The following is a 27,749-nucleotide window of genomic DNA, read 5'->3' on the forward strand; positions in this document are numbered from 1 at the left end:
GACAGTGCGGTTTCCAGACCAGAAGGCTCACCCCATTCCCACCTAGGACCCGCAGAGGCACCGACGGAGCTCCCAGGGCCTTCAGGGGCCCAGCAGGTCAGCGATGAGCACAGGCAAGGTAGCAAAGGACTTCCTCCTAACCCTCCTTTGCCCTTGAACGTGCCTCCAGCCCAGGAGGCTGACAGCCACAGAACAAGACACCAAGACACAAGGGTCATTGGCTTCGGTCCTTTCCAAACACTGATAAAATATGACATAAGAGTTACCACTGGACTGTGGTGGCGTGTGCGGTTGAGAGGAATCCAGTACCTTTTCAGTGCAGCGCTTCCACCACTGTTGTTCATTTCCAGACCTTCATCGCCTCAAAGAGAAAACTTGGGCTTATTTGGTGTGGGCAGAATCGCGTCCACCCCAACGTTCATGCTGAAGTCCTGACCCGGGCGCCTCCAGATGGTGCTGTACTTGGAGGGGGTCTTTAAAGAGGTAACGGGATTCTTCACAATATGGCTGTGTCTGCCTAAAAAGAAAGTACAGGGGATGGCGGCAGAGCCTGTTTTCCCCTCTAAACAGGGAGAGAGTGAGCAGAGGGCTTACTGCCCCTGCACCAGCCACCTGGGCTGGGCCCTGATGGGGGCAGCAGAACCCCCAGGCAGGTGGGCAGGTAAACATAGGGGACATGTCTGTCCCCCAGCTGCCAGGATGTGGGAGCTTGGATCAGGCAGAAGGGCTGGGGACAGCTCGTAGCATACCTCTGCCATCCTGCCAACGCTCAGATTGCAGCCAGTGTCCTCTCAGTGACCAGAGCCTCTGTGGCCCTGGTCAGAAGGACAGAGCCATATGGACCAGGGCACGAGTGGCTGCGTGTGACTCTAGCCAGGAGTCTCTCAGGGCACTGAGCAGAGGCCTGTAGAAGGCAGCATCCAGAGGGTTCTGGGCACCAAGGGGTGGGGCTTGTCTAACACAGATGGAAAAGCACAGTTCAAAGACACAAAGGTGCACATGTGAAAGTTCCGGAAACTTACAAGGTCTGCTTCACTTCTCTAGTTCTGATTCAAGCTTCTTTCTCAGTATTAGCCAAAGGTGGAAAGATCTTGGCATAATTTAAACATATTTAAAAATAAGTCCCCTTTGGACTTGGGAAAGAAGAGTTAGTCCTCTGTCTGGGATAGATAAGAGGGACTTGGCAGTAGCTGGAATGACCATGAGCCACCCTGGAAGCCTGGGGGGCAGGACATGGACTCTGGGCCTGGGTGGACTGACAAGTTACTCCTCTGCCTCATGGCTTCTTTGTCTGCAGAATGGGGTGTGAGGGTCAGATGCTCCTCCTGGCCTCTCCATGGTTCTGGGTGGTGAATTTTTGTTTCTACGACTATGCCCTAATACAGGCATTGTCCAAGCACACCACTTGGGAACCTTCTAGAAAGGCAAATTCTCAGGCCCCACCCAAATTTACTGAATCAGAAACTCTGAGGTTTGGCCCCAGAGCTCGGTGCTCTGACAAGCCCTGCAGGTGATCCTGGTGTCTCCTACAGTCTGAGCAGCACCGTTTGGGTGGATGGAAGACTGGGTTGGTGGGACATTGACTGCATCTCCAGGAGATGACAGAAAGGGAGCAGCACTCGCTCAAAAGTCACTGGATGTTGGAAAACAGAGCTTCTGCCCACTAGCTTGGTACCAGGTAAGTAAGTTTTCACACATTATTAATAAATACGTACTGTTTTCCATTTAGTGTCATGCCATTAGGTGTTTTTATTTCTTTGAAGAACCAGCAGCATGGTTATCAGATATCCCTATTTGATTAAATGTGCAATACACAAAAAGCTTTCATAAGCAAAGTCACATAGAAATAAGCTTATAGAGACCTTTGCAAAATACCTTTCAAAGCCATGCCATTGAGCCATTCAGGAGGCTAGTTTGTAAAAACAAAATGAATTTAGATTTAAGTGCCTGAATTATACGCTTAGGCCCAGGGCTGTGAGCGTGAATATCATTGTTTCTTTCAAGGTTAGTAGATGACTACCAGTGACTGGCAGCTGTGTCCAGATGTTCAGTTCTTCAGCACGGAAGTCTAAGGTTTCCAGTCATGATGTGATTTGGACAGGGCACACAGATGAGCTCTGTGTTGTCAGAAGTGAAGCAGAATGTCCCTTTGACTTGCTCTCGCTGTGAGAGAATGTCCTAATCCAGGCTGATGTGACACGGTGTCAGTCACCTACCTCCCACCACTGTACAATGCTCGACTGAAGCCCGAGATGTTCTTGTTTCTGTGGGCTTGTTTTATTTTGCCAACTCAGAGAAGTCAGTCCTACCTGCCATGACACAGTGCCTGTGCTCCTCTGCATGTTTTTTCTTGAAATAAGAGACTGCATGGCTACAGCCACATTTGGCAAGATCTGAAGGATTCGAGTGGCACCACCGATGCCTTATTCTTCCAGAAAAACACATTTGAAATCGGAGCTTTGGGAAGTGGCCCAGAGGATGCTATCGCAGGTGGATACCCGTGGGTAAGTTGGCCTTGAACGCATGGGTCCCCGCTGGGCGTGTTTGGAGCTTCCCAGGGTCTCCACAGCGAGGCTCAGTGCGCCGGGAGCCTCCAGGTCTTGTCCTGTCAGTCTTCCCTGTTCTCATCACGCCTGCTGCCTCTTACCTCTGTGCTCAGAGTGGCCCTGCTCTGGGGGACGCCAGCTGTGAACATGTCGAAAACTACAGCCTCAAGGTGGGAAGACTCTACCGTGAACCCCAAGCGGAAGTCACCTTCCACACCTTTATCACGTGAGTAAGGCCAGCCGACGTGGTGCTCCTGTCCTCCACTGCAGGAAGCAGTTACAAGCAGCTTCACAAAACGCTCCTGCTCTTGGGAGGCACCTGCCCCATGGGGTCGCCACTGGCTTTTCCAAGTCGCTGGTTGACTTTAGTCCCTGTCTCACTGGGGACCTCGGGGTCACTCCCTCCCCTCTGGTGGCCTTTCTTCACCCAGGGTTTCAGGTCACCACACTTCCAAGGTGCTTTCTGCCTTTTAAGGTCTTCTTCATTTATTCCTTCTCTTCTCTCTGGTCTCTTATTGCTGTAGGGTCCCAGTGGTCATCTTCAGGCCTCTCCTGTCCCCACTCTCACCTCCCGTACGTCCCAAATACTGCCTGGCCCCAATACTGACCCGGCTAACAAGCAAATATTGCTTGAAGCAGACTTGTGCTAACACTATTTAACCGAATTCTAGAAATTGGGCCTGCTGTGCTTTGCTTGCCAACCCTAAAGATGAGATCACCCAGTCTGGTGACTTTGCATGCGTCTCTAGGCTTACTCCACCAACACTCTTATCTCCAGCCTACCTCTCTCTCCTGAATTTCAGACTCCTGCTGCCTACACCCATTCTCACTGGTTTAATTATAGATGTCAAAATCAGTGCTAATCTTTAGCTCAGATCCTTGTTCTGCTGACAGGTTTTTCATTCCCGCATTTGCTCAGCCAAAACACTTGGACTCATCTTTGTTCCTCTGTTTTTACCATGTCCCCAGTTCAATGTACTAGCCAGTTGTTTGGTCCTGTCTTGTCGGCTGGATCACTGTGATTGGTTCTTGCCAATGCCCATCAAGCCAGCCCGCAAAGAGTTGGGATTAAGTAGCAGGCAGGCCAGCACTGGTTTTTTAAAAAATGCTCAATTATAGTCTATGCCATACTGTAAAGAAAGGAGTCAGTGAGACCCATGTGGGAAACCCACGCACAGAATATCTACCAAAGAATCGCTCGAAAATGCAAACTATTACATTCTCTGCCAATCACATCCAGCCACGCTTCCCGACAATATTGAAGCCCTTTTCAGAAGTCAAAGCCAGAGTCAATGCCGTTTCAGTATACCCTGAATAAACAGAAATTGACTTTAAATTTATAATTGATCTGGGAAAGCCTAAAATTTGTTGTTTTGGAGGGGAGAACTTACATTTTCCTTTGGATAAACTTGGAGAGGTTGCAGTGAATACTTTTTAGATTTTTCTTTTCTTTTTTTCAGTGTTGGGGATCAATTCTGGGACCAATGCATGCCAGGCAAGCACTCTACCACTGAGCTACACCTGTGAGTCCCTCTTAAGCTTTTATTTTAAATTGCAACAACATGAAGGGGCACAAATCACAAGTATACTTATATATATATCAGTTCATTTCCCCAAAATGCCTACACCGAAGGAGTGCCTACCTGAAACAAGAAGTAGAAGATTCCTGTGCTCTGAAAGTCTGCTTACCCCTTCCCACCCCTACTTCTTCTGCATCTCCGTGGATAACGGCACACACACCTTGACTTTGCGACACAGACGTCTTCCCCAGTTTCCAACTTAACAGGGGGGCGGAGTAGGGAATCTCGGTGCCTAGCTTCCTTGGGTCAAAATGTTCATGGTGTTTTTTCTAGTCACTGCGTGTCGCTGAGTTCCATTCATTACCATTGCTGAACGGTATCCCACAGCAAAAATGCCGCACAACCTTTCAGTTTGTCAGCTCTGCTGCTGCTGCTGAGCCTGAGGTCGCTTGCTGCCCTTGGCTACTGCAGCTCCTGCGGCCAGGGCAGTCACCAGGCGCGCCTCCTTTCTCCCAGGCAGGAAGTCCCCGGGTATGAGCCTCCGTGAGGACTCGCGGGTCACAGGGCACCTGATCTTCAGCCTTCACAGAACAGGTCCCCGCCTTTCTAAGGTGACTGCAGAGCTGTACCTCCCTCTGAGAGGGGAGGGCAATTGCTCCACGCTCTTGGTGACGGCGGGTCTCGCCACCCTGACCGGGGTGTTCCAGGGAGCGGAGGGTGGCCCTCTCTCCAAAGGGTTTTGGTGATTTAGATATTCTCGTTTGTGAAATGCCTGGCCAGGTTCTCCGCATTCCCTGTGGCGCGAAGGATCTCTTAACACATTCTAGACCAGGGCTCTCTGTCGGTCAGACACACACATCGCAATATTCCTCCAACTCTGCAGTTTGCTTTTGACTCTTGATAGGATCTTTGGATGACCACAACTTCTTCATTTTAAGCCAATCCAGTTTCTCCGTTTTTTTCTCTCTATAATTAATGCTTTCTCTCCCCCAGAGGCACGAAGAAAGTCCGTTCCTATTTGTCTTTCAGATGCCTTCTTATCTCATCCTTAGATTTAAATCTGTAGCCCACTTGCAAATAATTTGTGAGGAAGGAGCCACCGATGTGAGGACGGAGTTCTCCAATTGACTCAGAACTTGATTTTTTTTTCTTCTTTACTGACGACTCTTTCTCAACTGCCCCATAGGGCCACTTCCGTCATTAATCAAGTGTCCCTAGTTCATGGGCCTATTTCCACTCTGTACCCTGGTCTATTTTCTACTCTTGCACTCTCTCAATCAGGTTAGCTTTGCGAGACACGCCCAGGGCTCTTGGAGGTGAGGAGCTCCTGCCTCCTTCTTGGTCAGGCTTGACTCTTGGCTTTTGATTTTGAAGGATCAAAACCACAGACCAATCTAGGGACGATTATGTCTTTACATAAACATTTGGATTTGTGTCCCTCGTTGTTACGGTTTGGATGTGCGGTGTCCCCGAAAGCTCACATGTGAGACAGAGCAAGAAGGTGCAGAGGGGAAATGATGGGGTTGTAAGAATCTTAATCAGTGAATTAACCCTGTCCTGAGGATCAACTGGTAACTGAAGTGGTAGGCGTGGTTGGAGGAGGTGGAAACTGGGGCAGGGCTCGGGCGTATATACTTGGCCAATGGAGTCTCTCTCTCTCTCTCTCTCTCATCATGGGAGCTGCTTCCGTCTGCCACCCTCTTCTTCCATGATGTTCTTTCAGCCTCACTGTGAGCCTGAGGAATGGAGCCAGCCACTTACGGATCAGAACCTCTGAAACTGTGAGCCCCTAAATAACCTTTTTCTCCTCTAGTTGTTCTGATTGGATCCTTCAGTCACAGCAGTGAAAAAGCTGACTAAAACACTCGGGTATTCTCCCATTGTCTGAATCGTTAACTTCTCTTGGCAGAGTTCTACCATTTTCTTCACAAAGACCTTATGCATCTTTTATCAGATTCATCCTTTGGAGTTAAGATTTTTCGTGCTGTTGTAAATAGTTTTATCTCATTTTTCTAATTGTTTATTATTGGTTCATGCTTTATTCATCCAAAGTTGCAGAACAGTCCGCCCCGGACCTGGCATGGAACAGCAGCCATCTTTGCCATCGACAGATCAGCAATCGAGACAAGCACAGAGAGGGCCTTCTCTCTGCTCCAGGGCGTCCTGGCCTCCGCGGAGAAGAGGAGCCGCTGGCTTGGCTGGCACAGGGGGGCTGTGTCCCTCTGAAGGTTTCTTTGGTCACATGCTGGGCACTTGGGCTGGACTGACTCACAGGCCAGACTCCACTGGGACTGTCCACAAAATCCCCACCCTGACCCCTCTGGGGCTTGGGTTCTGAGAGAACCGCTCAGAGCATGACCTTGGAGGACACAAGGACTTCCCTGCCCGGGAGGAGGCGTTGGGCCTTTCCTGGTGGAGCAGCGTCCTTCCCAGCACACTGTTCAGCTGGAGTTGGGTCGTGAGTGCCCAGAGGGCAGGGAGGGGAGAGGACCCCATGTGGACAGGACGTGAGTCCTAATGCAGAGGGCAGGGCAGGGAGGGCAGGGCAGGGAGAGCAGAGTCCACGGGCAGCCTTGGAAAATGCCTTTGGGTTTATCCCTGGGCCTTGCTGAGCCCACTTATTAGTCCTAAGGAACTGTTGTAGGTTCTTTGGAATTTATTTATCAAAATGCCCCAATGATCCCTTCTTTTTACTCCCTTCTCAGCCAACTTCCTCTTCATGCTCCCACAGTGATTCTGTTACACTGTGGGGTTTTCTCCTCCTTCTTCTCAGGATACAATTGTTTTAAAAATATTCTATAAAAAGGGAAAAGATTACCAAGAAAGGAAGGAAGGGAGCAGATGGAGCCTTGTGATGGGGTGCAACACATTTTCCTTCTAAATTGAATTTTTGAAATTCTCAATTCATTTTTTCTTTCCTCTAGGCCCAACTATGGAATTGGTTTGGGAAAGTTTATTTCACAATGTAGCCAATCCTTGATTTTCTTTTTAAACCCTCTAAGACTTATCTGAGAAACAAACAACTCAGATCTCTCTTGTTGCATCAGTAGAGATTGATGTGGAAAAGCCCTGAGGAAATCCCCCAGCAGCCTCCTCACTGGGCAGCTCGGTGCGGTCATCTCAAGACACCTTCCAGTAGTGACACCTGCAGTCTGGAGTCCCAGGAGCAGTGCACAAAGGTGACTGAACACCAGCTCGTGACATGCGCTGACCAAGCCACAGGCCAAGTGTGTGAGAAGTGGCACACTTGGGTCTGTGGGAGGGTGGAGGCCAGCCTCACCGAGTGTTCCCCATCAAAGGCTGGTCCTCTGGGTGGACAGTGGCCAAACTCTGTGCTCGCCCCATGTGGGGGGGACTCCACGTCACTGGGACAGGTCCCAGGAGCTCTTCGCTTGCCGGCAGGTGCTCAGGCGCAGACAGCGTGGGACAGTGACAGAGTGGGAAGGCCAGGAGCCAGGGTCCCTAAGGCAACAGAGTGACCCTCCAGTAGGATTTGCAGAAGTCGGAGGCAAAGCACAGGAGCTAGAGAGAACTCCTCAGGGGCCTGTCTCCCAGGAGAGAGGCCAGGAAAAGCATTAGGGGGAGCCTGGTCATTTCTAAGAAGAAGCAGTAATAGCCATCTCAGGGGTGGCTGTTGCCAACGTCTGTGTCATGGTGACCAGTGGCCCTGCCACAGCCCAGAGAAAGGATTCGGCCCTCACTCACACCCAGGATGACGATGGTCCTCCAGCCCCACAGCCACAGAATGCAAAGGTGGCCTCCCGGGGCTCAGCCTCTCCTGCCCCTTCCTGGAGGCAGGTTTGCTTCTCTTCTGCTATGATGGTGTGTCATCAGTCACCTGCTTGCCTTTGTCCTCAGGAGAAGGTCCCAGCTCAGCCAGCGGCTCCAGCTCTGTCCCATCGCCCTGGGCTTGCCAGGTCTTCAGGAGACGTCCGGCTGGCACTGCTGTCCTGTGGCTGTAACTGGGAGGAAGGCTCCAAGCTGGGCTCCTGGTGAGGGTGGCGCGGCCCAGGGGAGCTCAGCCGTCACTCTTGCCCTCTGCCTGCTCTCCTGAGCCAGGAGGCGGCCAGAGTTCTGGTCCCTCTTGAGAAAAGGCTGCCCCAACTACAGCTCTCTGTCTCTCTCCACAGAGAGCCCTAAGGTCTCCTAGAACCTTGGAATGGTCCAAGACAATGGGAAGTTCACTTGGTATTTTATGGAAACTTGGTGATCATTTTAAACCTTACACCATACATAAAAAAATGAGCCCAAAACAGGAACTTAAATAGAAAATGGCCTGGAGATGTAGATCAGTGGTAGAGAACTTGCCCAGCATGCCTGAGTTCCATTCCCAGTACTGTGAAGAGGAGGAGGAGGAGGAGGAGGAGGAGGAGGAGGAGGAGGAGGAGGAGGAGGAGGAGGAGGAGGAAGAGGAGACTAATATTGAATACTGAAGCAGTTGAGTGCGAAGGAATAGATTGACAAAATAAAATTTACATGTGATTGAGAGGTCTCAAGGCTGCAGGTATAAAGTCAGTGAATAAGAATATGTTTCACATCATGCAAAGTCGTGCACACCTGTGATCACAGCCGCTGGGGAGGCTGAGGCAGGAGGATCCCAAGTTCAAGGCCAGCTTTGGAGAACCTGGCTCAAAATAAAATAAAAAGGGCTGGCATGTGGCTAAGAGGTAGAGCACCAGTGGATTTGATCCCTGGTACTATAAATAAATTAAAAAATAAGTTTCACACAAGAGTAAATAAAAATGATGAGAATAAGAAAAACCACTTTGAAACATTTTGAACCTCATGTAGTGTACAAAAGTTAAAGCTGGTAGCTTTCAAAATTGTGAAACTTGTAAGACATTGTTAAGGTATTCACAAAGGATATGAAAAGGTGTCAGCACATCCCATAAAGCAGGTAGAGGGTCGCAAAACCCTCCCAGAGGAAGACACCGCTGTTGTCACAGTGAAGAAGGGGAAGAGGGTGCTCCTCTGTGCGGTGGGCTCGGCGGTGGAGGCCTGCTCACAGGTGTCGGCTCGGGTTCCACCCCCAGCGCTGCAAAAGAAAAGAAAGAAGTGGTTTTCTGGGTTCCATGCACCTGACTTGACCTCCTGCCTCTGGTGGGCCCTGGCTGTGTAACTCTGAGGAAGTGACGCAGCACAGCTAAGCTCCAGATTCCTCATTTATAAAGTAGAAGAAGAAATACTCTGGTCCACAGTGGTCAGGGCTCAGTCAGCAGAGCAAAAAAGTAGCTGAAGGCAGCAGCTCACACTGTCGCATGGGACAACAAGGAGGAAAGGCACTTTTCGCTGAGCGTGTGGGCTGTCTGGAAAACACTGAGAAGGTCATTATGGAAATTCTGACAAGGACATCTGTTTGGGATGTCCCAGGTAAAGATAGAATGAAAATGCTCTACCTCCACTAGGATTATAGCTAAATAACCCACGAACACAGGGAGCAAAGACTGGAAAAGAACACCATATAGGTCAACGAAGGAGACAATTTTAGGGAGTGTTAAGTCATTTTTTAAAATGTATTTATGATATATGAAAATCAGGCCGGGCTCAGTGGCACAATCCTGTAATCCCAGCAACTCTGGAGGCTGAGGCAGGAGGATTGCAAGTTCCAAGCCAGCCTGAGCCATTTAGCAAGGTCCTAAGCAACTTAGTAAGACCCTGACTCAAAATCAAACATAAAAGGGGCTGGGGACGTGGCTCAGTGGTTAAGAACTTGTGGGTTCAATCCCTGGTTCCAAAAAGAAAAGAGAAAACCAAGGACAAGCAGAAGGCCTGGAATGAGACTTGTCCAGTTACAGGAGTAGAACCAGACATCCCACCTGCCCACTGCAAAAGAAGATGCTAGGGACGGACCACGTTCACTCCTTCAGCTAGTCCTGTCCTGGAATCTTTGAAAACACAGCTCCTGCCCTCACAGGCCAGGAGGGAACAGTCAGCCAATTGCACTGCAGTAAGTGCCCTCACCGAGGTGAGCACAGGGCTCTCTGCTCTGCAAGCAGCTGGGCTGGGGCTTCCTGGAGGGGGTGGATGGCGAGCCAGGCGCCAAGGTGCTGGAGCTGAGCTGCTGAGGAGGGCGGACAGATGAGATCAGAGAGAGGCGGCCCGCCCACAGGGGTCCTGCGTGTCACTCTAAGGAGTCGGAGTTTTACCCACAGTGGAAAGGAGAAGGGAAGGATTGTCCCAGTGAACTAAGGAGAACTGGAGGCTGTTCCTAATGTCCACGAGAAGAGGATTGACAGGACGGTTGGGGAAAGGGGAGCAAGGGTCACAGAAGGGACTTGGTAACTTCAAAGTCGCCAGCTCCACCGGAGGAGGAGACCCACTACCTGGGAGACAGGACTCCAGAGCACTGGCCAGTTGGGGCCTGGAGACCTACTGGTGGACTTGCTCAATCCTCAATGCCTTTGGATATGTCAATGAAAGACCTTCCGCGGTCGTTGGATGGATGTCTCTGCAGTTTGAGAGAGCGATGCCCACCAGGGAGAGGGAGGAGAAAGCGGAAAGGTTTCATTTGAAGTTCCACACTGTGTCAGGTGCTTCACACACTGTTACATCTAGACGTCACTCCAACCATGACTTTGGGAATGAGGAAGGTGGGGCTCCGGGAACTCCAGGAAAGAGCCGGACTCCTCCAGATGTCCCCCCAAAACGACCACACAACAGCTAGGACTCTGTCACAAGTGACGAAGCTGACGTAATCGTGGATTGTGGGAATTCAGGTCTGATGGCTGCCAAATTCCAATATTAAGTTTTTTGGGGGGTGTAGTGGGGGGGCTGACTATAAATTCGAAGTACATGGAAAAGAATAGACGGGCTTCTAAGAAGGACACTTTGGAGGATGCTCATGAATTTAAGTAGGAATTCTCTTTTTTAAATTTCCTTTCTTGCCAATAGATTTCTTTTTTCCAGACTTGCCTTTTAATCTGAAATCCTAAGAGATATACTGGAAAGAATTCTGAGGCATGAAGCATGAGGGCTGCTTCTCAGCTCACTTGGTGTTAGTGTCCTTGGACAAGCAGAGCCAGCCTCCCTGTCCCTGTCTGTCATTCTCTCTAAAATGAAGGTCTGGAAGACAAGAACAGGTGGCCCACGCATCTGTCCTGCACCATGGACACACCAACTGCAGATTGAAAATAGGGTGGCTGTTGTTTATGTGTCTGTACTGAGCATCTAAAAACTTCTTTCTTGTCATCATTCCTTAAACAATACAGTACAGCATCTGTTTGCAGAGCATTTACATTGTGATTGGTCTTCTAAGTAACCTAGAGATGATTTAGAAGCATGAGTGGCATTTGCTGGCAAATGGAGGGAAATGGAGACTCTCTCATGCTGAGTGAAATTAGCCAAACTCAGAAACTCTCAGATGCAGAAGCTAGAGTAAAATAAAGGAAAGGGGAGGGAAGGATAGGATTACATAAAGAATCATCAAATACAAATTAATAGATGAGCGAAAGGAAGTCTAGTAGAGTAGAGGAAGGAGAAGAAGGTAGAAGGAGGATCACGAACTGACATTGGTTTCCGTGCAGGTATGAGTTTGTCAGGGTGAACCCAACTATTATTTATAACAATGAAGCTCTAATAAACAATGAAAAAAAATGTTCAAGAGAATGTGCATAGATGATATGAAAATACTGTGCCATCTTACCTAAGGAAACGGAGCATCAAAGGATCTTGGTGTACACAGGGATCCTGGACCAACACCCTCAATACTAAAGGAAAAACGGCCGTGCTCTTCAAATTTCATGGTGCAAGTGAATCTCCCGGATGGGCTGTTCAAATGCAGTTTCTTTCTCAGCAGGTCTGGGCTGGGGCTTGAGATTCCACATTTCTAACAAGCCCCCGGAGATGCACATGCCCTGGGCCACAATCCTACTCTGAGGAAGCTCTCCCCTAAAAGCCACCATGACACAAGCTTCAATGACAGCCAGATAAAGAGCAACATGTCAACAGCTGATAACAATCCATGTTGATTTTAGAATTTGAAAGCAGATTTACTTTTCTAATTATGAAAACTGCATTATAAAAGTAACACATGCTTATAATTTTTTTTTTTTAAATCACAGTATGTAAAGTACAAATGGGGCTGGAATTGTGGCTCAGTGGCAGAGCGCTCGCCTAGGACGGTTGGGACCCGGGTTCGATTCTCAGCACCACATAAAAATAAAGGCATTGTGTTTGTCCATCTACAAAAAAAAAAAAAAAAAGAAAGAAAAAAAAAACCGATTCATTCTCTCTCTCTCAAAAAAAAAGTAAGGTGCAAAGACAGTGAAAAATCATCTGAAGAGCAATCTAACTAATGTACTCTTTTATCATTTAATTATGAAGACCAGCACGATGTTTAGTATTCATCTTTTTAAAATCAGAGTGTGGAACTAGGGTCTTTTCCAACTTGCTGTCAATCTGTTGGATGCTAATTTGAATTTGGTTCCTTCTATGGTGACAGGAGTTGCTCCTGGGTTATATGATTTCAAGATGCTCATTGCTGGGATTCAGGAAAGGGGAATCGATCACTTTTCAGGGTCATCCCCAGTCAGGCTGAATTGAGCTGAAGATGTCTAAAAGAGAAAAGAGCTAAGTGAACACCAGGGATAGTTTTTAAGACAACATTCAGTGTTAAGATGTATGGAGAGGTGTTGAGGACTTAGCTCAGTGGTAGGTAGAGCAATCACCTAGCATACATGAGGCTCTAGATTTAATTTGATCCCCACCATTGAGAGCTGATCAACAGGAGGTCCACAAATACACTGAGAGCTTGTTGGTCATTTAAAATAGGTATGAAAATTTTTAAAAAATGTAAAGCAAAAAAAATTTTAAAATAAAATAGGTATGACATATTAGAAAAACCCAAATGGGGTTGATCTTGAAATATATAACTGTTAATTTAAGATGATGTATTCCAGGGGTTGGGGATATGGCTCAAGCGGTAGCACGCTCGCCTGGCACACGTGCGACCCGGGTTCGATCCTCAGCACTACATACAAACAAAGATGTTGTGCCCGCCAAAAAATAAATAAATAAATAAATTCTCTCTCTCTCTCTCTCTCTCTCTCTCTCTCTCTCTCTCTCTCTCTTTAAAAAAAAAGCACAATAGAGCCAAAAAAAAGATGCATTCCAAATATCAAACCAATGTTGTTATTTACACATTTCTTTACTTGCTCTAAGCAGTCACAATTCCTAATTTAGTGTACAGTGAAATTAATTGTAATTATAGATATGATATCTTCATATTTTATAACTTGAGGAACTTTTGAAACTGAGTATATACATCTATATGGAAATCTATATTGTTGTTTACAACACAAGACAAATGGAAATAAAGCCTAAATATTGTCCGTATATAGCTAATGATACACTAAGAGAAAGGGCAGTTTGAAATAATACAATCAATCCCTCAACTATCTAGTACAGCAGTTAAGTATACAGTATGCAAGTTAACATTTAGATCAGATACTTATCACTTAAGCCCCCAAACTTAGTTCAGAATGACAATCCTGATGTAAAACAGATGCTACCTCTGTAGAGGATGGTGAGCACACTTTCATCTTTGGGATTTAGCATGTCATAATCATCATGGATTCTTCTTTGCTAAATCGCCCTAGAGCGAAACCTTGATTCATTTTTTTTTTTTTAGTATCATATCCACAAAGGAAGTTTTATTGGAACACAGCCACAGTCACTTGATTGCGTATTGTCTGTAATTACTTTGGTGCTATAATGAGAGAGCTGAGTCGTCTTGATGGAGATTACATATGATGCTGTCATCACTTCACACTGACGCTTGGCACACTATACATCAAAGTGACGTGGTTAAAACTCAACAATTTTTCAAGCACCATTGTGTATTGGTCATAACACTATATTTTCTTAAAAAAAGAAAGAGAAAAGGATCATTTGTTTTTTTAATCATGTTTTTTTTAAAGTAATACATATGCACTGTAGAAAGTTTTATACAATGCAATAAAACAGAAGAAAGCAAATAAAAAATCACCCTCCATCTCACTCTCCAGAAACAATTATTGTGAAGCGCTCAATGACCTTTTCACTCACACTGTTCATTTCCCAGGGTTACCATAACAAATGATCACAAAACACGTGCTTTAAAACTATAGAAGTTTATTCTCTCACTAGTCAGAGGGTCAGGAGTCCCAAATGACAGGGTCAGCACAGTTGCTTCCCTCAGCAGGCTCCAAAGGAGACTCTGTCCTGTGCATCTCCCCCAGCTTTTGATGTTTACCAACGGTCCTGTTCCCTGCCCAAGACACATCATGCCAGTCTGCTTCACCATCATAAGGTCTCATTCTGTGTGTGTATCTCCCTGTGTCTCTCCTCCTCCTAGAAAGCACACAAGTCATTGGCTCTCAGGCCCTACTCCAGTAGGACTTCATCTTTACTAATCACATCTGCAAGACCCTATTTTCTAATGAGGTCATATTCTGAGGTTCTGGATGGACATGAATTTGGTGGTCACTTACTCAACCCCTACACACAATATAATACATATTCATATAGTTGTAATAAGGTGATTACATTTTTTATAGCTTAGTTGTCTTTCCTCTTAATGTATCATGAAAGTGTCCCATCTTTCAAAACAGGACTTTAGTTTTTGTAGAATGGTCCACCACATGACTAGCCCATCATTTGAAGAACCAACCTGCACCGTCAGTCAGCATGGCTCCAGTCTTTGACAAATGTGCATGTATGTGCCTAAATCTTTGGATTTATCTCTGCTGATTTCCTTACTATACATTCTAGTGAGTTTAATTATTGAATTAAGAACATGTGAAAGGCTTGTGAAATAGCTTGTTTATGAATGAATTCCAGAGATGGTATCAATTTCCCACCTCAGCAAGAGGAGAGGGCCTGTCGCATAGCATCCTGGTCTTGCTGCACACTGTAGTTTCTTTAGTTTAGTGTTTGACAAGTGGACAGCTGAAGAAATGTATTTTTATGTGAGGTTGCATCTTTTTTTTTTTGTGGGTTAATTATTTACACATCCTTTTCTGAGCTTTGAGTTTGTTCCTTGGGTCTGTCTAAATTTGTTTCCTCTCTCTCCAGTGGACTGATTGAGTAACCCTTATGTGAAGTGCCTGGGATCAGAAGTGATTTTTTTCCCCCTGATTTTGCATTATTTGCTTATACTTACTGAGATATCTTGGGGATGAGACCTAAGGCTAAACATGTCATTTCTTTTTGTTTCCTATACTCCTTGTACACAGCCTGCAGAGATTTTTATTCACTATTCTTAGTCTGCCTGCATTTTTACTGTGACTTATCACATGAGGTGGGTATGCAGTTCTCTACTGGTATGCAGGAGCTCAAAAATTTTTGAATTTTGGAGCATTTCAGATTTCAGAATTTTGGACTAGGGATGCTCAAGCTGATTTACTTCTTACAATGTTTATTTCTTCCTGTCTTATGGATGTATATGTGGCTCACCCCACCCATTTTAGACTTTGTGTGAACTAAGAAACCTAGACACCACCCTCCCTCTCCCCTTTGCCCATTCCGTGGACCACCTCTGAACCTTGTACAGATGTTAATCATGGCCTCTATTTGCATCTTAATTGTTTACCCCTCTCTTTCCCTTCAAAGACTTTGAATCCTTTGGGGGCAAGGTCCTTGTCTTATTCATGCTTCCGTGGATTGGCTACTCAATAAGTATTCGTTGAACTGGATTGTTACATTGTGACTCAGAAACAATCACAATTCTCTGTTAAGATAAAATAGCTGAATAAGGGCGTGTAAAATAAAGGTTGATTGTAAATGGGACTCTGAATAAAGTGCAGAGGATTTAATTCATTCATGTTATAATTCCACTTTAAATTTTTAGAAGTAGTAATTTTTTGCCCCTGTTTCTCAGCCTTATTTCTGAGATAATTGGGACTGTGAGGAACATTGTCTAACTAGGCAGTGTTAGCAAAAATAAGCATACTAATTTTAATGTTAATAATGGAATAAGACATTAAAGTATTGAGGAGGGAATAAGAATTGCAGGTGTCAAAATTTTAAATTTCTTATTGTTTCTATTGAAATCTTGACTGTGCTTGTTATAAATACAGCACAAATTTACACACTTGTAGGTTTTAAAATAAATTCCCATTCAAAACTCAACTAGCTCTATTTGAAAAGTACTTGGAGAAAACCCTTTCACGTTTTCCTCCTGCAATGAGTTCATGAAGTGTTAACTTGAAAAGTTATGAGAGAACTTTTTAAAAATTGCTTTGCTGCAAGAAGCTTATCACTATCCTTGACAAGCATTTACTGGATGACCAAACGTATCTCCACAGCGACACTAACATAAACCATTGCCACTAGCAGGTTTTCAGTTCTGATCTTTTATGCCTCCAAGGTCCTTGATGCCCATCCTTGTGCTTTGGTGCTCTTTGTTCTCCCATCCCAGGTGATCCAAATGCCTCTGGCCCTAGAGGAGCTTCTGTTATGCTCGAATTCGGGACCCCTAAAAGACCACCAGAGACCAAGATTGATGTAAGCAGCAAAGAGGTGTTTATTGCAAGCTAGCTCGGTGCTCCGCGCACACACACAGCAACTGGTGACGCTGAGAGGCCCAAGCCCAGGGTTTGCAGCAGTTTTATACATTCTTTGGAGAAGGCAGGGACCCCCACATACATCATAGCATCTCTTAGCAAATCATCACACACCGCGGGAAAATCAAATAACAACTCTAAAACATGATTAGCACAGTCACTGGCGGGAACAAGTTGGGTAGGGGTGATTGGTTACTATAAGAGGGGGATTCCTTTGAACTGATTGGTTTAAGCCAAAAGGGGTGTACCTGTTGCACTACATGGTTTCCCAATACGTTATCAACCACCATAAACTACTGGGAGGGTCATCTGGCATCCCAGGTATTTCCCTGTCTCATGCTGATTGGTGGCTGCTAGGGGGTTGCTATGGGTCCCCACCTAGCCTGACTGAGTCAGGGACACCTGGCGCTGCATATCTCTCCTGTTATTTGTAGATAAACACCTTAGCAGGGTGGGAATGTGCCTAGGAGTGCTCTGTGGGTCTTTCCAAGGACAAAGGTGATGTCCCTTCCTTGGACAGGCTTTGCCTGAGGTAGAGGCTGGTTTTTCACTTCCAAATTCTGGGTCCTGAGTTATGAATGCCCCCCACCCCCCACCCCGCGCCCCTTCACAACCCAAAGAGCTCTCTTCACTCTCTGCTGGCTTGACACACCGTTGGGCACTTTTGTGGCTCATTGGCATGCAGTGTGCCCTAGCTCTCGGGAAGCACCATCTACTTTGCATCCCCTGTAAAGACTCAACTATTTGAGACAACGGCTCTAACAGCGAACATTTGAAGGGCATCCACCTCCACTATTTCGAGATTGAAATAATCCTCCAGGATCGTCGGAGCCCTGGCATTTTGGCCGTTGCCACAGCCTGCCCTCTTGAAGTTGCGGGGACTCTGGGCTCCAAGACCCCGCGGTGGGGCCCGTGCGTGAGCGCGCACGCGGTGCTGGCCAGCCCGGGCGAGCAGAGGCAGACCCCGGGTTCTGCAGAACCCGCCTCCGGGTTCCGCCGTCTCATCTCCCAGGCGTCGGGCGGGCTTTTGCAGAAGGGGCTTTCGGGCTCCTCCCGCGGGACTCGCTCCAGCAGCCGAGGGGCGGAGAGGGGCTTCCGCGGACCAGTGGACCCTCTGGGTGCCGAATTCAATCGGAGCCTCCTGCGGTCGGTTTCCAGTCGCCGCCGCGGGCGGGAGGCTGGGTGGAGGAGCCCTCTCGGCGGCGCGGGGATGCAACAGGACTTGGGAGGGGCGGCGAGGAGGCCCTGGGCCCGCTTTGTTGGCGATGCCGGCCCTGCGCAGCCAGACCTCCAACGTGACTCCAACTGCAGGCGACCAGGCGCTTCCCCGCACTAACTGGAGGGGGCAAGGGGTGACTCATGTTACACCAGGGCGACCTTCCCTCCCGGGCCGCTAAATCCTCGCTTTAAAAGGAAGTGACATGGGTGGGGAGAGACGTCAGCTGAGGATGGCTTTTTTTCTTCCCGAAGGGTCCACCCCTGGGTGGAGTCTGGCTTTTCTTTCCCGTGTTGGCTGACTTACAGCTCCGGTAAAGTAGTGGCAATTTCTGAACCCCAGCCGGCTGCCTTCCAGTTTCTGGCTCCTCAGTCCAGGTGCCCAGGGCCGCCCGGGAGCAGGTAGGTGCTCTTGGTGCCCTTTCCAGGCGCCTTCTCTGGGTGTGGCTGACGTCTGGATCCCCTCCCGCGCGGTGCTCTCCTGCCTGGGTCTCCTCGGACCTCGGGAGGGTAGGCTGGCCGCGGGAGCCGGGCGGCCGTGGGGAGGGCAGGGGGCCTGCGGCGCGGCCCCCCCAGGACCGCGGCTTTGTGCGGGGCTGCGGAGCGTGCCCGCGGGGTTCCACTTGCAGCCGCGGCTCTTGGCCCCTCCACCCACTGCCCCCGATGCAAGCGTTTTCTCTGCTAAGGATGAAGCTGGGGAGAATGTTCCTGATACCTATTGCTCTCTTTTGTGTCGTGCAACATGTTCTTCCGTCTTTGGCGTTTCTATGGCAACCACAAAAATACTACACCAAATGCAGACCCGACCTAAATTGATTTATTTGTATTTCCTTTCTGCGCCCGTTGTTGCTTGGGCTTGCTGGAATCCAGCATGGCTTGGTGGCTACCCCTCCTCACTTTCATTTTGGTTTTTCCCTATCACAGGAGGGCTGGGGGAGGGGAGTTGTCAAGGAAACAGGCATTTGTAATCACCTCTTTATTTACTTATTTTGGGGCCTATGTATTTCTCCATCATATCTAGGAATTAAAAACGGAGTACTTTGATGTTTATGCAAGTCTTTAGTGTCTGGGTTTTTAAAAATTTTTTTTTTTTTTTAGAGAACCTAAACATTTCTTAAGATGTAATATTGACTGCAAGCTAAGGAGAAGGAGTGTTTATAGGAAGGAGGTGAGATCCTTGAAATAAACTTTCAGAGAGTGCCTGACAACTCGCACTGATAAATAGTTATCAGCTACCCAGGCTTGCCTACATAGCTCAGTATCTTTAAGATGGGTCTTTGCTCTTGTGTGAATTGACGGTAGCATTAATTCAAAGTTCAGTTTGGACCTGGGAGGAACGAATGGTAACAACCAGCAGAATTCTCCATGTTTTGTTTGTGCATTGCCCTTAGGTGGGTTACCAAGCCTGCTCACCCTTGTTAAAAGTGAAGGTTGATGGACTTTCTGTTCCAAAACTGTAGGATTGACCCATCTGTGCTTATTAGTTAGCCATCTTCAGCTGAGGGAAAAAAAAAAAGATTCTCTTAAGAGAGGGAAGGAAGTTTGTGAGTGTTTGTGTGTGTGTGTGTGTGTGTGTGTGTGTTTGTGAGTGTGTGTGTGTGTGTGTGTGTGTGTGTGTGTGTGTGTATATGTGTAGGTGTGCCAGGAGAATAGGGCCAAAACATCACAAGTCCCAAGTTAAAACTACAGAATTGTCTTCATGTTCTGTTTGGGGAGAAAGACTGATTTTTCAGAAAAAAAAAAAAGAAAATTATTATCTACTTTTCTAGCAAATTAAATATAATTAGAATCAAATAACACATCTCTTAGAAAGACATAATCCAAATGGACCTATTAACAAATGCTGCTTAAACTGATGCTTTTTTTCAGTCCACGAGAGGAAATATTTAATAATGGACCCTATGCTTTTGATGGGCAGCCTAAATTACCAAAATTACAGTACCAACTCCATACTGGATTCCTAAAATTATTTGTAATGAGATCTGTGAAGTTTGCTTAGTTGGATCCCCACCTTCACCAACGGAAGCCTAAAACATTGCTTAGAATCCTGAGTAACCCTGCCAGGTGGGAGCAGGAAGAAGGGGCGGTTTTAATGAGGCTCTGTTTTCAGAAAGGCTCATCTAAACATGCTATTATCTATGTCTTATAAAAGTGACTACAGTGAGAGATCCCGAGCATTTCAGATTCAGAAGTCATCCAAGAATCTTGGGGCTAAATAGCAGGTACAAAGCTAGAACTGAAAGGAAAGACAAGAGAAGATTTAAAGGACACAGCCCAGATAAGTATTGTCAAAAGAATGCGACCCTCATTTTGAAAAGCACATGTCAGTTCACATAGAGAGACCGGTGGGATGGTAGGTTTTCAGTGCTTGTTCTGGAAGGAATTTATGCCAAGTCACTGTTTTTCTAGCCTGAAAATGGACCTAAAGGATGTAGAGTTCCCACATGACCTTCCAAAGCAAATTGACAGTGTGTAAGTCAAAGTCTGCTTTGTGAGCTCTCTTGAGTTTCCAGATCAGGCATTTCAAAAAGCCTAGTGGTATGGAATTCAACGAATAGAAAGAACCCTATAGAAGCATAGCCCCAAACAAAAAAATGAAAACCACTTTGTGGATATTCAGAGAGAGGTTAAAATAATTAGCCGTCTTGAGCTGGGGAAGGTAATGCTGCAGTGGGTGTGAATTCGGGGCTCTCTGGAGAGAGCTGAATGGAGGTGACGCCGAGTTAACAACTGAAGCAAGGCAGTCATTGCCTTGGTTTTCACCATCTGCAAGAATCTGACTCTGCTGTTGTGAAGCTAGTGAGACAAGTAGAAGGTATATCTTGGACAGTCACAGGGGAAATGTGCATCTTCTAGGTCCATTTTCAGGCTAGAAGGTCTACTCTCAAGATTAAAATCCACCTTAACAGGGTGGTACAGTGCAGGAGGGCACCCAGCTGGAGAGGAGGAAGTGGGATGCAGCTAGTCCTTGAAGTTCACCAGGTGGAGGAATTCTTGCCCAGGATGCCCCAGAAAGCAGAGATGGGTGTTAAAGAATCGATCATGGATCTAGCAAGCTTCCTGGTCCAAGCAGAAGTCAGTCTTCAGTGGAGAAACCAAGCAGGTATGCTCTGTGCTGGCTGAAAGAATAGAAGCAGATACAGATTCAGGAACAGAATTAAAAAAAAAAAAATCAGTTCAAGAAGGACTTAAAAGAAAGACTGACTTCAAGATGGAGTCCTTATCCCAGCCCTGCTCCCCTAGTACAGGGGTTTGAGCCCAGGGCTCTCTACCACTGAGCTACATCCCCAGCCCCCCCTTTTTTTTTAGAGAGAGAGAATTTTAATATTTATTATTTAGTTATTGGCGGGTACAGCGTCTTTGTTTGTATGTGGTGCTGAGGATCGAACCCGGGCCGCACGCATGCCAAGCGAGCACGCTACCGCTTGAGCCACATCCCCAGCCCATCTTCAGCCCTTTTTAATTTGTATTTTGAGTCTGGGTTTCAATAAGTTGTCTAGTCTGCCTGTGAACTTGAGATCCTTCTGCCTCGGCCTCCCAAGTTGCCTACGGGTGGATCATACCTGATGCCACGTGTGCTAGCACTACCTTGTGTGCAGAATCCTTCGTAATCCATTAATGTTTTAGCTGGAGCTCAAAACTTAAAAGGTTAGACTTAAGTCAAAATTCAAATATGTAAGAAAAAAAATTGAGAAGAGGGAACCTCAAATGTACCCTAATAAGACATCCTCCTAATAATTCCTACCACTGCTGTTGCTTCAAGTCGTGGGTGCTCTGATGGCCGTTTGGTGGACAGTGCAATTCGTCCTACCTGCCATATTCTGGAAGGAGGGTGGTGGCATGGAAACAGGTGGCATTCACGTTTCTGAGTGGGTTTTGATACCCTGTTGGAGAAACATGTCAGCGCTTGTGCAACATTAACAGAACCTGGGCAGCTTTAATGCAGCAGCCTCTGTCTATGTCAGAATGAGTTAGAAAGCGGGCATCAGAACCCAGAAATCTGGCTTCCTGTGTGTGCTTGTGAGGGGCAGCAACACTGCCAAGCCAAGGGAAGAGGACCCCTCTGCACAAGTGCCTATTGTGTATCTCTATGGGTCACGTGAGCAGAGCAGGCACTTTCAAGGCCAGAGCCTTCACCCCTCCGGTGGGTGTTGAAGGGACGGCCTGTGACTGGCTGACTCCTGTTTCCTTCTAATGATAGGATTAGAAGAAACGTCCTCAGAGCAGTGTCTGTCGAACATCATCATGGAGCCATCTTTCTAGCCTGCCTTTTCCAGAACGTACTCCACCAAGATGGCCTGCCGAATTTACGTCCATCATCATTTTGTTGCTCCAGTCTGTTTTGCTCTGTCTTTGACCCCAAGTCACAGCTTCCAGTCACCATTCATTCATTCATTCATTCACCCATAATGGCAGACCATTCATCCATTATCCATCCATTCAACAAATAGTGTTGAGTGTGACGGCACAGGCACTGTATGTGGTGACATAGCAATAAGCAGGAAAGTAGTTCTCCTCTAAGAAGCTTAGGAACTAGCAGGGAGGCAACGTGGCAACTCTAGGGGACCCTTACGTTCCACAGAGGCGTTTGTTAGCTAATGACACTGAACATTGTTTTACTGAACAATTTTATACATAGATCATGCTAGATAGGGAAGAGTGTGTGATTAGTCATTGATTGTTGTCTATTTTACTTTTTCCCCCTTGTTGGTTGAGTGTAAGGCTGGGAAACATTTGTTAATTAACAAAATGGGAAGAAGCAGGATTTCCGGCCCTGGTATGAAAGGCTTGGGTATTCTCTTTCCAAAAGAACAAGCTAAGCGACACCATCTCGAGCTTTCCTCTTGTTTTTTTTTTTTTTTTCAATATTTATTTTTCAGTTTTTGGCAGTTTTGAAATAAATTTCAATATTTATTTATTTTTCAGTTTTTGTATGTGGTGCTAAGGATCGAACCTGGGCCGCACGCATGCCAGGCGAGCACGCTACCGCTTGAGCCACATCCCCAGCCAGAGCTTTCCTCTTGTTTTGAGTTGCTCCTACATATCCCAGGGACTATAAGCTCCCCCCGGGTAGACATAAAATGTAGCATGCTTTCATCAAAATTATATGCCCACTGACGTCATGAATCCTCATTTTCTGTGAAGCTTACTCCCTACAACTCATTCCAAGTCCATGTCTTGTTCCGATAGGAATAAGGGGTTTTTGCTCCCTAACAGTTGTAGTCGGCCATGTAGAAATAGCAGGTCACCCAGGCAAGGTGGAGGAGCCATTTCGACAGCTGTGCTGTGGTCTTCCCTTCCTATTTGTTCACGTGGCAAAGCTCCTCCTGGTAGAACAGTTTGCCCCACTTCATTTCTACCTTAGTCTGGAAATCACATGGGCAGCAAGACAGAGTTCATCTGGAAGACCTGCCCCTGTGTTTGGCTGGTCTGGGGAGAAAGAATGCAGCACTTTCTTTGTGATTTCTGTCTCAGGAGAGATCAGCTTGTCCCTCCAGCATGAAGCTGATCCCTGTCACTTCTTGTGTCTGCTCTCTTGGGTAAGACCGAGGAGCTACTCAGGGTCCTTCCCCTGTGGAGTCTGTAAGAGGAGAGTGCATTTTGGATTTCATGGTAGTTTGAAGCTGACACTAAAATGCTTGCAGGAGAGGGTTCCTCAGTATGGGGGATGACAGGCAATTTGCAGACACTGAGGTGTCCGGCCCATAGGATATGTGAAAATGCCCTCCACATTGAGTGCTCCCTGCATGTCGTCTGTAGCACGGACTTTATGTTTATTAATTCATGGTATCCTCATACACACACTAGCATGTCAAAACTTTATCACTTTCCCCTTACAGAGAAAGCAAGTAAAGGTTAGCAAGACTTCCAGACGTGGTGGCTCATGTCTGTAATCCCAGCGGCTCAGTAGGCTGAGGCAGGAGGATCACAAGCTCAAAATCAGCCTCAGCAACTTAGCAAGGTCCTAAAGCAACTCAGTGAGACCCTGTCTTTAAATAAATATATATTTTGAAAAAGCTTTAAAAAGTAGCTCAATAGGTAAGTACCATTGGGTTCAATCCCGGGTAAAAAAAGAAAAAAAAGAAAAAAAAAAAAAAGACTGACTCACCTAGGATTGTAGGCAGAGCTGAGATTTGAACCCAGTTTCTTGCTTTCCAGAGCCTGACTTTGAAACCCCCAAGTATGCCTGTGTTGCTGTGGCAAATTCTTCAGGATTCCCAGTGCCTGGTGCTCAACCCAGTACAGAGCAGACGTGCAGGAGATTTTCCTTTAAATAATGAACAAAGCCGGACCACATAGACCTTCCCCTTGCAGGCTTCCATCCTAGTTTGTAAGAGCTGCAGAAATACTGCAAGGGAGAGAAGTATTATAGAAATCGGAGGAAAACTAAGCAGTGCTGATAAGATGTGCTGCCCTCGTTTCCAGGGAGTGTGGTCTTTTGTGTTTTAGTCAAAGACCTGAGATGGGAGCAGGGGAGGACCCTGTGGTTAAAACATCAGAATCCAAGCTGTGCTCAGCCCAGTGCTCAGCCAAGGTTGAAGCTCCCTGAGCGGCAGCACTTAAGGGTACTCCCAGGGCTGCTCTTCCTGGTTCCTGAGGCTGTGGCTGGATGGAATCCAAGGTTTTCTTTCAACCTTTTGTCGAATTTCATCACTGTTAAGTTTAAAGGCAGATCTGAAAGATACTGCCAGGGCTCCTCTTGGACAGAGTTGGAAATGAGAATGGGAGAAATGGACTGATCATCCAGCACTGAGATGTGCTGTCTCCCATCTCCATGGGCTCCTCCTGAGCAGTCAATTCTCTGTGGGCAGAGGTTAACCAAGGCTGATGAAATTTTAAAGCACCAAGCACATCTTCTTCCCGGGATGCTGTAGCCAGAAGCATACAGTCAGTGCGGTCATCTGAAATTTTACCCTGGATCCTACTCATAAGTCACCTAGCCCATCCCCTCTCCGTCCTCCCTTTTCTACCGTGGGGGAAGGTGGGCCGAAAGGAGACAAGATGAGCCACTTCCGTCCCGGAATATGTGCACACCTTGTCTGGCCACCCTTCCACCATCTGTCTGTTTCTCTGATATTTTCTGTCTACTCTATTCAGCCTTCAAAAAACAGGTACTCTTTCTAGATGCAGGACTATAGTATATGATAATTATTTCTTGACAGGTTTATCTTAATTACTGCAGTGGTTCTTATTGATGGCACAGAGTTCTTAACTGTACTGTTTTTAGCACAAAACGAGCAGCTGGCCCTGAACACACATGGCACTGTAGCCTGGAGAAAAGGTGGGCGCAAGAAGTCGGGTGGTCAGGTGGCCTGTGTGGTCTCTCAGCCAGGCTCTCCCAGGGCAAGACTTCTCAGTCTCATTACTGTTGAGGTTTGGGGCCAAAGAATTCTTGGTTGAGGGGCTGTCCTACGTGAGCGCTAGGCTGCTGAGCAGCATCTGTGACCTATACCCATTAGATGCCATAATAGTCCCCCTAGCCCTAGTCCTAACAACATGTTCCAGAAATTTCCAGTTATTGCCTGAAGGGACAGAATTGCCCACCACTGGGAACCACTGCCTGAGGGAATTTGCACATGCAACTCCTGTTTTCAGAAGTCTTGTTGGTCTGCTCCTCGATTTCTTCTTCTTCTTTTTTTTTTTTTAAATTTTTTTTTAGTTGTAGGTGGACACAGTACCTTTATTTTATTTGTTTTTATTTTTATGTCATGGCGGGGGTCTAAGCCAGTGCCTCACATGTGCTAGGCAAGTGCTGTACCACTGAGCCCCAGCCCCGGCCCCGTAAACCTTCTGAGGACTCGTTTTCTGACAAAGATGGGGGAGGAGGGGTGTCCCCACCAAAATGGCAATTTCTTAATTTAAATTCACAAATACTTTAAGAGAACTTGGAAAATAATACACTGAGCGAAAGGCACACGTGGATCCGTGCAGTATTGAAATTTGCCGGGGCTTCTGGTAAATCTGCATGGAGAATGCTCTTGTGATCAGAGTTTCCGAGTGAGAACCGGGAGCCAGGTGTGACTGGGTGGCCTGACGGGGCTCCACCCAGGACCCTTCCCCCTGCCTGGCGGGGTTGGTCTGCAGCCTTCTCCCTCAGGGAGAATTCGCTTAACCCTGATTCACAGATGATTACCAGCCAATCTACTGAGGTCCTCCTCCCACTTCTTGCCGGGAGTCTCATTCCTGCTGGAGAAGTTGGGGAGTTCCTGGAGGAGTACCTCCATTCAGGACCTGTGGGTTCTCCAGGAAAGTTGTGGCAGAAATTAAGGATGTGTCAGAGGCACAGGCAGAGACTCGATTAGGAAAGCAGAGACACAGGCAAGGGAGAAGGCGGGTCATCTTGAGAGCCCGAAGCAGCTAACCTTGCTTTGGGGTGTTGATATTTATGGAGGACGGTAGCTCCACAGTAGCTAGGGCCGAGCTGGAGGTGGAGTCGGGATAGGGTCACACAGTTCACCCTGGTCTCCCTGAGTGCTGGCCCATTGCCCCACACTGGGTCACTTTTGCAGGCGAAGACATGGGCCAAGGATGAGGACTGAATTGCTCACCAGTTGCTTCTTTTGTTCTCCATTAGTTCACAGTGTTGCCTGTGTTCCAATGGCTTACGGATACTTTTCCTTTGAGAAAATTTCCTTTCTGCATCCCCAAGTTCCTATCTCATCCCCAGCTCTGAACTTGCTTCCCACCACCCAACCCCATCCTTTGAAGCCTCCCTTCTCTGTTGCTTCCCCTATGAGGGGCCACCTTGATGGCCTTCCTGGGCCAGCTGCTGTGTCCCCTTCAGCTAGGGCCTTAGTTGTCCTTCCTCGGGGGACACTTGGGTTCCATAACTCCTGGGTCTTGTCCTTTTTTCTTCCCATCTCCCTTCCTTCCAGGACCTTAAAGATTGACAGGAGTGAGATGAGTCTTTTATTCTATCTTCTCACACAGAACCCTATTAGAGCATCCAGAACCCTATTGGAGCATTTTTGGCCAAATTCTTGTGTTCAGGCTATCAATTACCTCGCACTAGGGGTGCAAGAATGAATCTGATACCAGCCATGCCTTGGAGGAGGGCAGGGTAGCAACCTAAATAGGTCATTTGAACACCCTGAGGTCAGGTGTGTACACAGAGCATTGTGGGCACCTGAAAGGGGACTACCTGACCACCCACCCCCACCCCCACACCCACAGACGTCAAGTCAGGGATTCCAGAAATATTTCCTAGAGTGAACCCTAAGTTACATCTGGGAGTGGGGGACACTCATCCTAATGTCTTATGTCACCAATGTTTTTGCCCCTTCACCAGTTCTTTTCCCTCAGGATTGTGGAACCACTAACAGGACCCAGCTCCCAGTGAGCAGCTCAGGAGACTTTCATCCTTGGTCAGAATAGGAGAAATGGGAGGGAGACTTGCAGATCACTTACCCTCCAGGGGGTTGGGGGCTACAGAAGGGGTGGGGGGGTGGGAAGGGGAGGGTATTTCTGTCTTTTCTGGGAAGGGGTGGAGATTTCCCAGGAGGCTGAGCACCACTCCTGTTTGCTCCTTTCTTTCTGGTTCTCCTCCTGGCAGTTGTGGCCCTGGGGGGAGGGGTGGTCCTTGGGCCTGCAGTTTGGGTTCTATTGAAGGTTGAGGTTGCCTGAGGTCACTCTTGCCATCTTAGAGGAATTTCTGGCCTCAGGCACCCTTGTCCTGGGAGATAAGCGAGATTAGTGCTGGGCAGCATTTCTGTAGGTCACCTGGGCAGTACAAGATTGGGGGTGAGGGAGACAGCACTTGGATTCCGGGAGGCTGGAATGGGAATCAGAAAGAGATGGAGATGGAGGGATCTGGCCCAGAGATGGAGGGATCTGGCCCAGAGATGGAGGGATCTGGCCCAGAGAAGGAGGGATCTGGCCTGGTAAGGAAGGGACTTGGAGGATGGGCGAGGCTAGAGTTTCACTGC

At 47.3% G+C, this 27,749-nt stretch overlaps 1 protein-coding gene across 4 annotated transcripts in view; it reads left to right on the forward strand.

Annotated features, from left to right (window-relative positions):
* The first annotated feature begins 17,603 nt into the window (after nt 1-17,603).
* Nucleotides 17,604-27,749, forward strand: part of Agpat4 (1-acylglycerol-3-phosphate O-acyltransferase 4) — a 95,516-nt gene continuing 85,370 nt past the window's right edge. The window contains exon 1 of one of the 4 annotated variants that reach the window (XM_040283529.2): nt 17,604-18,225. The gene's annotated coding sequence lies outside the window, so the exon portion shown is untranslated. The remainder of the gene's footprint in view (nt 18,226-27,749) is intronic. The other 3 variants (XM_078018793.1, XM_040283528.2, XM_005321429.5) reach the window with 3 other exon arrangements.

The sequence above is a fragment of the Ictidomys tridecemlineatus genome, chromosome 8 (genome assembly GCF_052094955.1).
Source record: "Ictidomys tridecemlineatus isolate mIctTri1 chromosome 8, mIctTri1.hap1, whole genome shotgun sequence".
NCBI classification, from domain to species: Eukaryota; Metazoa; Chordata; class Mammalia; order Rodentia; family Sciuridae; genus Ictidomys; species Ictidomys tridecemlineatus.